Source organism: Neovison vison, chromosome 1, assembly GCF_020171115.1.
Source record: "Neovison vison isolate M4711 chromosome 1, ASM_NN_V1, whole genome shotgun sequence".
NCBI lineage: Eukaryota > Metazoa > Chordata > Mammalia > Carnivora > Mustelidae > Neogale > Neogale vison.
This window is the reverse complement of record NC_058091.1, coordinates 46,786,106-46,801,444: the sequence shown is the minus strand read 5'-3', so window position 1 is coordinate 46,801,444 and position 15,339 is coordinate 46,786,106. Positions and strand designations below refer to the sequence as shown.

General features: G+C 38.0%; 1 long non-coding RNA gene across 1 annotated transcript in view; it reads right to left on the bottom strand.

Annotated features, from left to right (window-relative positions):
- Nucleotides 1–1,614: 1,614 nt before the first annotated feature.
- The window catches only part of LOC122905089, a 161,056-nt gene continuing 147,331 nt past the window's right edge, over nt 1,615–15,339 (bottom strand). Inside the window, exons 3-4 of the long non-coding RNA XR_006384316.1 lie at nt 2,709–2,801; nt 1,615–2,117 (exon numbers count right to left, since the gene is read on the bottom strand). This is a non-coding gene — a long non-coding RNA (uncharacterized LOC122905089). The remainder of the gene's footprint in view (nt 2,118–2,708; nt 2,802–15,339) is intronic.

Here is a 15,339-nt window from a genome sequence, read left to right as displayed (position 1 = left end):
GCTCTGGCCAGTGAAAATAAATTCGTATTATTTGCATCTCAATTATTTAGACTGGTTGTCTGTAATGATCAAATCCACCAGATTTTCACTCAACTTTCCACTGTAATTTGCATAGATAACCTTCTTGTGCACCTGGCATTGTCCCGGAAAGTGTCAGGCAGCTGCTCCATTGAAAACAATAACAGCTGTGAAGCTTAAATCATTTCATGTTTTAGTAAGATGACAACAATATAATATGCAAGCAGCAGACGGGAAATTCCTTTTGGACACTGCTTGTTGAAAATGCAGAACAGCAAAGAACCATGCAATACAGTTGTGTGTGTTAAACTCTGCAGATAGAAGCCAGTGACACTCTCAGAAAAACCTGGTGATTCACAGTTTCAGAGAGTTGCCAAGAGCATGTTATCTTAGTACATACCTTAAATCCCTGAAATCTCATGCCTAAATGAAACTGAGGAGAACTAAGAAGCACTTCGTAGCCTGATTCCTAATTCCCTTCATATGATGATATTGAGTCATATTAATTAGTATGTCTATAAACACTTTTTGATGAAGTCCCTCTACATTCTTTTTAGTTAAATTCTCTTTGGCAAATGGTTATAGAACCACATACAGTCCCAAACTCCCATATATGTATATAGTGAAAGACAGAATGAAAGACAAAGAAAAGAAATATCCCATGCTTATTTGCATAATTTCTAATTCCCGTATAGTAGCATGCCCCTGCAAATGAGTACAACCAATTTCATGAAATCAAACTCCTAAAAACTCTTTCTTTAGAAAGGTGACAACACAGAAACCTACAGATTACCAGACACTCAGAGGCAATGGAGACTGACAAATTCAACAAGCGCTCTAGCTGACCTTTAGATGATTTTGATGAAGAAAAGGGCAGCTCACCTGAGTCGGAGAAAGAAGTGCTCACCTAAGTGAAAATATTTGGCAGGCACTGAGCTGGGTCCTTGGTTGGTCCCCAGTGAATCTCAAGTCACTCTCTGAAGATTTGCCCTTCCGCTATTTTTGAATTTGAAAGCAAAAGACCTATTTCAATCCAAATATTCCAGGAAACTATCTACCTATGTATCATGAGGATACTTTGAAAGTCTCATCTTTAATGCTCTCTAACCCAGTAAAAGTTATTTTCTTGCTTAAAAAAATCACCAGTTGGATTCCCATTGTCTCTAGTATGGAATCCTAACATTTCATGACATGGTCTTTGACACTTTCACCTTGTCATCTTTTCTTCTTTCTCATTTTTCAGCTTTGTTTAATGAAGGTTTTCCAATTACAAAAGTATGTGGTTAAAATAAGCAAATTTAAAATACAAAGAAGTATAAATATTAAAATAAAAATTAAAACCCCAAATTAACCACTATTATTCATACTTAATTTTATTTCCTAACAATTGCTTTTTACTGTGTGGATATACATTCTCCCTCCTTCTGTTTTTGTTCTTTTTTATATCCGGCCTTTACTCTAAGCACTTTCACAAATATTTTTAGCCCTACTACCTAGGAATTCATTACAAAAAGATCATAATGAAACAATTTTAGACTGTAAGTTATTAAAGAGGATAATACTTTTTATGTTAGCCAACATTCCCCACTATGTTTTCTTCTTTTTTCTTCCTTAGGATATGGGTGTTAGAGAAAAATGCAGGGAAAAAGTCCAATTCTTGACTTTTGAGCTTAAGAACCCTAGACTTTGAGGACAACATGATGTAAACTTATACCATAATGTGTGGAACTATAGGTTTAGTAGGGCAACCAACATGTCGTGCTTTGCCCAGGACTATCCTGGTTTGAAAAAAGGAACCTCTCATGTTCTGAGAATACCTTCGGTCCTAGGAAAATCAGGACAGCTGGTCATCCTACCAAGAGCCAGCTTTTTTTGCTCCTTCTTTAGCCAAATATTCCATGGTCTTGGAAAGCAAGAGTCTCCAGGGCAGGGCCATGTGCCTTGCTAGCAGTCAAACCTTGGAAAGACTGATTCAATGGCAGGTAGGTGAGGGAATTTGAGAGTAGAGAACCTTCTCCTCTTTCTTTAGTAGTACTCAGAAAGGTGCCAGTGGGTCATGAGATAGGGAGGAAAAATTCTGATTATCTTCATTTTTCTGTCTGAGAAACAGGAAATGAGAATATTAGGAAGTATGAGGAGAACAGAGGAAATGGTGGCTAAGGGAAATGTGAAAGACCCTGACCAGGGACAGCAACTACAGCACATCTGGTGGCCCTGCTGAAGGTAGAGGCCAAGGCGAGTCAACACAGTAATATCCCTGCTCTCAACTGTATCCAACAGCCTCACTCAGGAGCTAATGAAAGGATTCTTGAAATGATTGGCCATAGTTTCTCCAGAGGATTTGCAAAACACTGATCTGGTTCCCCTCATTTTATAGATGAAGAAATGGAGTCTCATTTTATAGATGAAGAAATAGATGAGGAACAAAACTTCCTCAAGATCATTCACTTAGTAGTAGAAGCAGAACTAAAACCAAGATTCTATACTGATCATGGTCAGTTTGAAATGTTTGAAATGATATAACTTACAGGACTTATGGGTAGGAATAGAAATATTGCCAAAGTACCAGGAACTGTTTAGGGTTTTTAACTTTTACCATACTTATTAATAAATGAACATGTTGCTATTTCTTGGATACTGACAAAAGGCATGAGACCAATGGGTTGGAAACAAAGAACTCTACTACTCACAGCAAAAGCAGTGGTGAGCTTTACGGTTATTTGCTTCGGGTCTCCATGCTCCCAAGTTTCATGAGGGCAATGCAAAGGGCTCATGATGGATGCCTACAAACAAAACAGGTTGCATTTAGAGGGCAGAAATTCTAAGCTTTGCTTATTCACCACTTTTATAGTAAGCAGAAGTAAACCAGCCTTGCTTTTGGTGAAGATGGTACCTTATCTCTCAAAATTCCTTGCTGCAAACACAACTCTGATAAATGGTCCATTAAAGAGTGAGAAGATTCCAGCAAGAATGCACAAGGAAGCTCAGGGCCTGTGGCAGACTGTTTCTCCCAATAACTAACATTTAAACTAAATGGTGAAATGAACTTACATGGTTATATGGCATAATACAGCCCATTCATTTACCCATTCTTCCAAAAACTGAGATTTGACTCACCGCATATTAGGAAATAAAATGTTTTCCAAACATTGTGGAATGTTTCTAAACATTCTAAAGTAGTATTATAAATACTACTAATAAATACTAATACTAATACTAATTCTAATTCTAATAAATAGTAATAGAGTATTCTAAATACTTTCTGTATTTCTATAATCACGTATTCCACATATCAGTGTTAAAGTATGGCTGTTTAACAAGGGTGATAGTCCAAATATCTAATATGAGCACCAGTCAATCAGAACAGAAACTAGCCATAAATAGCAGTATACTTCATGATTGTACTAGCTATTAAGTTCTATTAAGACTGAGTTCATGCTTAACATAGAATATAGAAAGTTGAACACCAAGAATTTGTAGGAGTACATCAAAAATGTGTAGCATTTGCCTAGGGACATGTGAATGCATGTTAGTGATCACAGTCCCAGTCTGTTTGCTCTAATTCAATTGGAAGTCAATCCAGAAAATAACTCTGTGAGTCAAAAAAAACCATGTTAACTTCCCAACTTTCAAATGAGTATGAGGAAACCTGTTTGCATAGAAATTAGGTTGTTTGGAAGGCCAGGGTAAAGTATGGCTTCAGCTAAAAGGAATTTTCTAGGGAGCAGCTGTTTGAGAAAGGTCAAAGCATTCTTTTAATTAACAAAAAGGTGAAATAATTTTGGGTGATGTTTTTATAGTCTTGAGGAAGGATTATGACTGACTAAAGCTCTGGGGACAACACAGTGGCACTTAAATGCTTTTTCTACATATTGTCAATGGAATCTATCTGGTTAGTCTCTCCAGGAGGTAAGATATAATTGGCAGTGTGAAAAATTTTCCCCCCAAATTCTGTTATTTTCTATCTCATTTGGAAGAAATGCTAAGGCCCACGCATGGCTCATAGCCACTCAATCAACCACTTACAAACCCAGATGCATCTCAAGGAGAAAGTTCTGCTTACTTACTTCTAAGCCTCTCAAGGAAAATTATTTTACCATTTGTTTCTATTTTTTTAAGTTTTTATTTTAATTCCAGTTCATTAACATATTACCATCTGTTTCTTGGGAGTGACACTAACTTCATCTTGCCTCATGGCCCAGAATCCCAAAGAGAAAGTCACCAATGACCTTGTATGGTAAGCAGAGAAACCAAAATACAAAAATGCAGTGCTTTCAGAGGCACTGTCAGTTGTATTGTAGAATAATGTAGGACTCTGTTAATTCAAATGAACTGAACAACTGTCTCATGTTTCTACTACATAGATCTGGAATCTCTGAGTCAGCAGAGATTTAAGCTTCATTCCTGTTTTGGAACATGTTTATGGGGTTTTTTTCCCCCTATTAATAAACATGAAAAGATGTGAAAATATCAGAGAATTCAACATTCAACTTCAAATTAATAAGAATCATTTATTAAGTAACTCTCCTGCTTCCCAAAATGGTTTGATGATTTATGAATGGTATAGAGGCAGTAAAGTTCTCAAATGGAAGGTGATATATTGACTGACAATATTTATAGTATCTTTATTGAAATGAAACATAGCAGTGAGGTGCTTTCTAATTCACACATGTGTACTGTAATTTAGGAGGTAAAATCTGTTTTTGCAAGTTCAATTTTTTTTTAATTTTTAATTTTTTATAAACATATATTTTTATCCCCAGGGGTACAGGTCTGTGAATTGCCAGGTTTACACACTTCACAGCACTCACCAAAGCACATACCCTCCTCAATGTCCATAACCCCACCCCCCTTCTCCCAACCCCCCTTCCCCCAGCAACCCTCAGTTTGTTTTGTGAGATTAAGAGTCACTTATGGTTTGTCTCCCCCCCAGTCCCATCTTGTTTCATTTATTCTTCTACCCACTTAAGCCCCCATGTTGCATCACCACTTTCTCATATCAGGGAGATCATATGGTAGTTGTCTTTCTCCGCTTGACTTATTTCGCTAAGCATGATACGCTCTAGTTCCATCCATGTTGTCGCAAATGACAAGATTTCATTTCTTTTGATGGCTCCATAGTATTCCATTGTGTATATATACCACATCTTCTTTATCCAGTCATCTGTTGATGGACATCTAGGTTCTTTCCATTTGGCTATTGTGGACATTGCTGCTATAAACATTCGGGTGCACGTGCCCCTTTGGATCACTACGTTTGTATCTTTAGGGTAAATACCCAGTAGTGCAATTGCTGGGTCATAGGGCAGTTCTATTTTCAACATTTTGAGGAACCTCCATGCTGTTTTCCAGAGTGGTTGCACCAGCTTGCATTCCCACCAACAGTGTAGGAGGGTTCCCCTTTCTCCGCATCCTCGCCAGCATCTGTCATTTCCTGACTTGTTGATTTTAGCCATTTTGACTGGTGTGAGGTGATATCTCATTGTGGTTTTGATTTGTATTTATTTCCCTGATGCCGAGTGATATGGAGCACTTTTTCATGTGTCTGTTGGCCATCTGGATGTCTTCTTTGCAGAAATGTCTGTTCATGTCCTCTGCCCATTTCTTGATTGGATTATTTGTTCTTTGGGTGTTGAGTTTGCTAAGTTCTTTATAGATTTTGGACACTAGTCCTTTATCTGATATGTCGTTTGCAAATATCTTCTCCCATTCTGTCCATTGTCTTTTGATTTTGTTCACTGTTTGCTGTGCAAAAGCTTTTGATCTTGATGAAATCCCAATAGTTCATTTTTGCCCTTGTTTCCCTTGCCTTTGGCGATTTTCCTAGGAAGATGTTGCTGTGGCTGAGGTCGAAGAGGTTGCTGCCTGTGTTCTCCTCAAGGATTTTGATGGATTTCTTTCTCACATTGAGGTCCTTCATCCATTTTGAGTCTATTTTTGTGTGTGGTGTAAGGAAATGGTCCAATTTCATTTTTCTGCATGTGGCTGTCCAATTTTCCCAACACCATTTATTGAAGAGGCTGTCTTTTTTCCATTGGACATTCTTTCCTGCTTTGTCGAAGATTAGTTGACCATAGAGTTGAGGGTCTATTTCTGGGCTCCCTAGTCTGTTCCATTGATCTATGTGTCTGTTTTTGTGCCAGTACCATGCTGTCTTGATGATGAAAGCTTTGTAATAGAGCTTGATGTCTGGAATTGTGATGCCACCAACTTTGGCTTTCTTTTTTAATATCCCTTTGGCTATTCGAGGTCTTTTCTGGTTCCATATAAATTTTAGAATTATTTGTTCCATTTCTTTGAAAAAGATGGATGGTACTTTGATAGGAATTGCATTAAATGTGTAGATTGCTTTAGGTAGCATAGACATTTTCACAATATTTATTCTTCCAATCCAGGAGCATGGAACATTTTTCCATTTCTTTGTGTCTTCCTCAATTTCTTTCATGAGTACTTTATAGTTTTCTGAGTATAGATTCTTAGCCTCTTTGGTTAGGTTTATTCCTAGGTATCTTATGGTTTGGGGTGCAATTGTAAATGGGATTGACTCCTTAATTTCTCTTTCTTCTGTCTTATTGTTGATGTAGAGAAATGCAACTGATTTCTGTGCATTGATTTTATATCCTGACACTTTACTGAATTCCTGTACAAGTTCTAGCAGTTTTGGAGTGGAGTCTTTTGGGTTTTCCACATATAGTATCATGTCATCTACAAAGAGTGATAGTTTGACTTCTTCTTTGCTGATTTGGATGCCTTTAATTTCCTTTTGTTGTCTGATTGCTGAGGCTAGGACTTCTAGTACTATGTTGAATAGCAGTGGTAATAATAATGGACATCCCTGCTGTTTTCCTGACCTTAGCGGAAAAGCTTTCAGTTTTTCTCCATTGAGAATGATATTTGCGGTGGGGTTTTCATAGATGGCTTTGATGATATTGAGGTATGCGCCCTCTATCCCTACACTTTGAAGAGTTTTGATCTGGAAGAGATGCTGTACTTTGTCAAGTACTTTTTCAGCATCTATTGAGAGTATCATATGGTTCTTGTTCTTTCTTTTATTGATGTGTTGTATCACACTGACTGATTTGCGGATGTTGAACCAAACTTGCAGCCCTGGAATAAATCCCACTTGGTCGTGGTGAATAATCCTTTTAATGTACTGTTGAATCCTATTGGCTAGTATTTTGGTGAGAATTTTTGCATCTGTGTTCATCAAGGATATTGGTCTATAGCTCTCTTTTTTGATGGGATCCTTGACTGGTTTTGGGATCAAGGTGATGCTGGCCTCACAAAATGAGTTTGGAAGTTTTCCTTCCATTTCTATTTTTTGAAACAGTTTCAGGAGAATAGGAATTAGTTCTTCTCTAAATGTTTGGTAGAATTTCCCCGGGAAGCCATCTGGCCCTGGGCTTTTGTTTTTTTGGAGACTTTTAGTGACTGTTTCAATCTCCTTACTGGTTATGGGTCTGTTCAGGCTTTCTGTTTCTTCCTGGTTCAATTATGGTAGTTTATATGTTTCTAGGAATGCATCCATTTCTTCCAGATTGTCAAATTTATTGGCGTAGAGTTGCTCATAGTATGTTCTTGTAATAGTTTGTATTTCTTTGGTGTTAGTTGTGATTGTTCCTCTTTCATTCATGATTTTATTTATTTGGGTCCTTTCTCTTTTCTTTTTGATAAGTCTGGCCAGGGGGTTATCAATTTTATTAATTCTTTCAAAGAACCAGCTCCTACTTTCGTTGATTTGCTCTATTGTTTTTTTGGTTTCTATTTCATTGATTTCTGCTCTGATCTTTATGATTTCTCTTCTCCTGCTGGGCTTAGGGTTTCTTTCTTGTTCTTTCTCCAGCTCCTTTAGGTGTAGGGTTAGGTTGTGTACCTGAGACCTTTCTTGTTTCTTGAGAAAGGCTTGTACCACTATATATTTTCCTCTCAGGACTGCTTTTGTTGTGTCCCACAGATTTTGAACCATTGTATTTTCATTATCATTTGTTTCCATGATTTTTTTCAATTCTTCTTTAATTTCCTGGTTGACCCATTCATTCTTTAGAAGGATGCTGTTTAGTCTCCATGTATTTGGGTTCTTTCCAAACTTCCTCTTGTGGTTGAGTTCTAGCTTCAGAGCATTGTGGTCTGAAAATATGCTGGGAATGATCCCAATCTTTTGATACTGGTTGAGTCCTGATTTAGGACCGAGGATGTGATCTATTCTGGAGAATGTTCCATGTGCACTAGAGAAGAATGTGTATTCTGTTGCTTTGGGATGAAATGTTCTAAATATATCTGTCCATCTGGTCCAGTGTGTCGTTTAAGGCCTTTATTTCCTTGCTGATCTTTTGCTTGGATTATCTGTCCATTGCAGTGAGGGGAGTGTTAAAGTCCCCTACTATTATTGTATTATTGTTGATGTGTTTCTTTGATTTTGTTATTAATTGGTTTTTATAGTTGGCTGCTCTTACGTTGGGGCATAGATATTTAAAACTGTTAGATCTTCTTGTTGGACAGACCCTTTGAGTATGATATAGTGTCCTTCCTCATTACTTATTATAGTCTTTGGCTTAAAATCTAATTGATCTGATATAAGGATTGCCACTCCTGCTTTCTTCTGATGTCCATTAGCATGGTAAATTCTTTTCCACCCCCTCACTTTAAATCTGGAGGTGTCTTTGGGCTTAAAATGAGTTTCTTGGAGGCAACATATAGATGGGTTTTGTTTTTTTATCCATTCTGATACCCTGTGTCTTTTGATTGGGGCATTTAGCCCATTAACATTCAGGGTAACTATTGAGATATATGAATTTAGTGCCATTGTATTGCCTGTAAGGTGACTGTTACTGTATATTGTCTCTGTTCCTTACTGATCTACCACTTATAGGCTCTCTCTTTGCTTAGAGGACCCCTTTCAGTATTTCCTGTAGAGCTGGTTTGGTGTTTCAAATTCTTTCAGTTTTTGTTTGTCCTGGAAGCTTTTAATCTCTCCTTCTATTTTCAATGATAACCTAGCTGGATATAGTATTCTTGGCTGCATGTTTTTCTCGTTTAGTGCTCTGAAAATATCATGCCAGCTCTTTCTGGCCTGCCAGGTCTCTGTGGATAAGTCAGCTGCCAATCTAATATTTTTACCATTGTATGTACAGACTTCTTTTCCCGGGCTGCTTTCAGGATTTTCTCTTTGTCACTAAGACTTGTAAATTTTACTATTAGGTGACGTGGTGTGGGCCTATTCTTATTGATTTTGAGGGGCATTCTCTGCACCCCCTGAATTTTGATGCTCGTTCCCTTTGCCATATTGGGGAAATTCTCCCCAATAATTCTCTCCAGTATTCCTTCTGCTCCCCTCTCTCTTTCTTCTTCTTCTGGAATCCCAATTATTCTAATGTTGTTTCGTCTTATGGTGTCACTTATCTCTCGAATTCTCTCCTCGTGGTCCAGTAGCTGTTTGCCCTCTTTTGCTTAGCTTCTTTATTCTCTGTCATTTGGTCTTCTATATCGCTAATTCTTTCTTCTGCCTCATTTATCCTAGCAGTGAGAGCCTACATTTTTCATTGCACCTCATTAATAGCTTTTTTGATTTCAACTTGGTTAGATTTTAGTTCTTTTATTTCTCCATAAAGGGCTTTTATATCTCCCAAGAGGGTTTCTCTAATATCTTCCATGCCTTTTTTGAGCTTGGCTAGAACCTTGAGAATTGTCATTCTGAACTCTAGATCTGACATATTACCAATGTCTGTATTGATTAGGTCCCTAGCCTTCGGTACTGCCTCGTGTTCTTTTTTTTGTGGTGAATTTTTCCACCTTGACATTTTGTCCAGATAAGAGTATATGAAGGAGCAAGTAAATACTGAAAGGGTGGCAACAACCCCAGGAAAATATGCTTTAACCAAATCAGAAGAGATCCCAAATCGTGAGGGGGGAGAAAGGGGATAAAAAGAGGTTCAAAAAGAAAGAAAGAAAAAAAAAGAATTAAAAAAAGAAAACGAATAAAGAAAAGTATAAAAGAAAAAATATATATATTAGATAAACTTTAAAAAGTTTTTAACTTAGTTAAAAACTTAGTTAAAAAACGTTAAAAAAGAAAAGGGTAAAAGTTAAAAAAAATTTTAGCAGAAGAAGAGAAAAAAAAATGAAAAAGAAAAAAATTAAATTAACTGCAAGACTAAAAAATCACAGGGAGAAAGCCATGAGTTCCGTGCTTTGCTTTCTCCTCCTCTGGAATTCTGCTGCTCTCCTTGGCATTGAAACCACACTCCTTGGTAGGTGAACTTGGTCTTGGCTCCATTTCTTGCTGATCTTCTGGGGGAGGGCCCTGGTGTAGTGATTCTCAAGTGTCTTTGCCCCAGGCGGAATTGCACCGCCCTTACCAGGGACCTGGCTGAGTAATCGCTTGGGTTTGCTTTCAGGAGCTTTTGTTTCCCGAGCGTTTTCCGTAGAGTTCCAGAGGACGGGAATACAAATGGCGGCCTCCTGGTCTCCAGCCAGGAGGAGCTGAGAGCCCAGGGCCTCACTCCTCAGTGCGCCCTCAGCGAACAGCTCCTAGTAACTCCCGTCTGCCTGACCTCCGGCCGCGCTCCGAGCTCACCGAGCCTGCGGCTGGTTCAAGGTAACCCCGAGCTGCGAGCTTACTGTCGGCTCTGTCTCTGTAGCCGGCTTTCCTGTTCCAATATCCGCAAGCTCTGCGACACTCAGACACCCACCATCCTTCTGTGACCCTGCGGGACCTGAGGCCACGCTGAACCCGCGTGGGCTTCGCCCCGGTTTAGCCTCTGGAGCGATGTCCCTCAGCGGAACAGACTTTTAAAAGTCCTGATTTTATGTTCCGTTTCTCCGCCACTTGCCGGGAGCCGGCCCCTCCCCCCTGGGTCCAACTTCCCAACGCTTTTGATTCACTTCTCCGCCAGTCCTACCTTTCAGAAAGTGGTTGTTTTTCTGTTTCCAGAATTGCTGTTCTTCTTCTCTTTGATCTGCCGATGGATTTGCAGGTGTTTGCAATCTTTAGATAAGCTATCTAGCTGATCTCCTGCTAGCTGAAGTAGTCTCAGCCTGCTACTTCTCCGCCATCTTGACTCCTTATCCCCGCAAGTTCATTTTTCTAATGTCAGTTGTAGAGATGGATAAAAATGGCAGCTCCTGAGCAATTCAAAATTCATTCTACAAATTTCCTAGTCACTAAAATATGAAATCATTATAGAACCAAAAATATGAATATTAAACACCACTTCTAGACTCCAAAGAGAAATCGCACTGAATGAAGTGTAACTGACCCAGAAGAGCAAAGCCCAATAAGAAGGAAGAAAATATTGGTTGGAAACATAAGTTTCAGAGTCAGATTGTCTTCCATTTGAATCCCAGCTCTGCTGCTTATTAGTAGTGTGTCCTCAGCTATTTCCCTAAGTTTTATATTCCCTTATCTGTAAATTGAAGACAGTTATTTCTATCTTAGAGGGTTGCATTAAGAATTAAATATCATAATACATTTACAATGTTGTTCAGCAAAGTGCCAGGCACATTTTAAGAGCTTAATAATGAGAGCTGTTATGGTTAGTGAGAATTTCTCTCTCTTCCAATGTATCACTGTCCTTGGAGATGCAGGGTATTTGCAGAAGCTAATAGTCACACTCTTACTAGGATACCTGTTTTCGAAAGTAATCAATGAAATATCCTTCATCCCATGCAACAATAGCTCTCTTCCTTCATCTGTTTTATAGATTATAAGTGTAAGTAATTCAGTATATCTGGGAGTGAAAAATTAGGCCAGGTACATTAATTGCACCTAGTGTGTGCTGGCCATAAGAAGGAGTAGAAAGGACAGGTAGAGTCATGGGAATGAAGATTCTGGGGTCTGAAAAAGGAAAAATACAGATGGGTTCAAATTATCAAGAGTAATTTCTGTCCACGTATCACAGAATAAGGCAAAAGAAACAAGTTCTTTTCCAGCCAAGCAGATACACAGTAGGTATACACTAGTTGCTATGTAAATCTCATGGTTCTAGGAGCCAAAGCGATTCCTTCAAGTCCCAGGTGAATGGTGAGTGGGACCAAGGGAATCCTACACTAGTTGGAATACAAATATCAGGCCTGGCTGGCATCTCCTTACTTAGAGATAAGAAACCAGAAAAAGAGCAAGCTGAGGCCTAGGAAAGAATTTCCAAGACAAGGAAAAAGAAATACTACCCAATTAAAAAATGAGCAAAAGATCTGAACAGACATCTCACCAAAGAAGACACACAGATGGCAAATAAGCATATGAAAAGATGCTCAAAATCATATGTCATCAGGGAAATGAAAACTAAAACAATGAAATACCACTGCATAACTCTGAGAACGGCTAAAATTCCAAAGATTAACAATACCAGTTACTGGTGAGGATTGGAGCAACTCATTCATTTCTGGTGACAATTCAAAATGCCACTTGGGAAGACAGTTTGGCAGTTTCTGACAAAAGCAAAAATACTCTTTCACACAAAACAACTATTACAGTCCTAGGTATCCCAGGTAATCACGTTCCCATCTGATTCAAAAACTTAAGTTGGCAGAAAACCCGTATGTAATTGATTATAGCAGCTTTGCTCAAATTGCCCAAAACTGGGTCCAACCAAGATATCCTTCAACAGATAAGTGGATAAACAAATTGTATAATTATTCAGTGATAAAATATAGAATATTATTTAATGATAAATGAGATATTGAGCCCTGTGAAGACATGGGTGTATATCTTAAGTGCATATTGCTAAGTGAAAGAAAACATTCTGAAAAAGCTACACACTGTATGATCCCATTATATGACATTAAACTACAGAAAGAGTAAACAAATCAGTTGTTGTCAAGAGATCAGGGACTTAACAGAGATGGTTAAATAGGTAAAGCACAGGGGATTTTTTTAATGGTAATAGAACTGTTTTGTATGATACTCTTATGGTAAACACATAGTATTATGCATTTGTCAAAATCCATAAAATTTTACAGTACAAAGAGTGAACCTTAATATATACAATTAAAGGGGTGCCTGAGTTGCTCAGTCACTTGGGCTTTGGACTCTTGGTTTTCACTCAGGTCATGATCTGACCGTTGTGGGATTCAGCCCCATGTCCAGCTTTGCACTCAGTGCAGAGTCTCCTTGAGATTATCTACCCCTCCCCCTGCTCATGCTTGTTCACTCTCTCTCACATAAATAAATAAGATTATTTATATATATATACATATATGTATATATATATAATCTCCACAATGATGAGGTATGTCAAAAAGATGCATGAGCCATTTGAAAGAGCTCCAATGATGAAATAATTTTTAGAACAAAATTTGGTATTAAATCATAACCTAAAGTATAAAAGAAATAGTCATGAGTCCACACTGATGGACTGAATAAATGAATAGATGGACAGAAAACAGACAAGTCTCCTTGCAGAAAAATTCCAAATAATATGTGAAGATATTCTTCCCTCGAGGAGAGGCAACCACTTTCTTCTGAAGAATATGATATGGAAAGGGAAGAAAAAGAGTGATTTTATCATGGAAAAATCTGACACATATTACCTCAGCTAGGTGATCAAGGTTAATATCAACAGTAATAAGCCATGTTGAAGTATGCTTGATACATTATGATCAGAATGGCACTTCTTTAAAACCTATAACTCTAGTCTAATCATAAGAAAAAATTTTAGACAACTCTCAACTGAGGAATGTTGTACAATATATCTAAGTGGAACTCTTCATACATGTCAAGGTCATCAAAAACAAGAAAAATCCAAGAAATTGGCACAGCCAATAGGAATCTAAGGAGACATGATAACTAAATGTAATGTGGTATCCTGGATAGGATCCTACCTTGAGTTAGGCATTTAGCCCCACCTACGTCTCTAATCTTGGGAGTTAAATAGAGTTCAGGGAATCTTCCATGGCTCACAAAACACTGAACCATGTACCTCAGGCTACGTAGGCTGCCAACTATGAGTATCTTGCATCTGCACTCTTTGCTTGAAATCTGAAGAGACAAAGTTCATCTCTTGGCATCCCCTGTGCCCACCACACACAGACATACCCTTCTCCTCGTCCAGTATTTGCTGCACTTAGCAGTTTTGTGTTTATTTTTCAGTTCAGTGTTTGAAGTATTTTTTAATCTCATCAAAGTAAAGTTTGCTATTTCTCATCCTCCTCTTTCTTTGAAGTTGGCTTTTACATAGAGATAGGGACAGAAAGATCTTTATTCCAATGTCTTTAACCAGAAAGTCCAATATTACCTTATTTCAAAGGAAAATAAACATTAAAAAGAAAAATTACCTGCAATGCTCAGCACTCTTTCCCCTCACTTCCACTATCTTGTATTATCTTTACATTTTAAGACCAAGTAGATTGCAATGGTATTTTGTGGTACCTTTTGAACTTTAAGGCAGTCAGAACAGTAATGTCCTATATGGATTTTAGCATGATAGCAACTGCCAAAAGAAAAGATAAAATCAGTCTATATTTCCTGTAAAATTTTGTCAAACTTTTGGTTAGCAACAAGGAATTCTAACAGATTGACATGGAAATTTCTTCCAGATTCTGCCGAGACTTTGTAATAAAAGTTCTCATATTTAAGTGTTTGCATTATCCAAACAGTACTTTTCCGTAAGTTATTGGTACCTATTATGTGTGAGGGATTGAGTCTCAGGAACCAGTTGAATTTGACTTTTGAAATTTTGTTGAAAATAACACTTAGGATTTGAGATTATCAACAGGCACCGAGGGGGATGTAGTAGCAAACAAACAAATAAACAAAAAGATTTGATACTGTCATCAAATCTCCCCCAAAAGTTCTTTTTGATTATGCCACTTCTTTGCTTTTCCCTGTACCCACTTAGTATATATTAAATAAAAAGTCTCAAAAAATAATGTGCTATAAACTCAGTGCAGTGAGTTAGTGAGTTACATTTAATAGCATTTATCTGCTAAAGATGCTTTGGAAAATAAAAACAGTAATCAAAATCCTCTTTTAAAGAAAAGCACACAGTCATGGGGCTCAAATATCTCAACTTTCTGTAAGAGAGATTTAACTAAAAAGATATGGGATTGTCTTATAACTTTCTACGTATTCCCAAACCTTCTATCCCCTTAAATAAGTAAAGATAGCTCTATGTTAGCCTTCCTCACAATATCTGAGCAGCTAACATCGCTGTTGGACCAGTGTTGGATGCACGGACCTCCTGGGGCTAGGGGAGCATGTATTCTATGCAGATTGTGCAAGTCTGTGTACTCTCCTTGGGGAGAGTACAGAATGTTACCCAGATCTTGCCCTCTGCCCTCATGCATCTGTCCCCATCCCCAAGAGGTGTCAGTCCAGCACAGTAG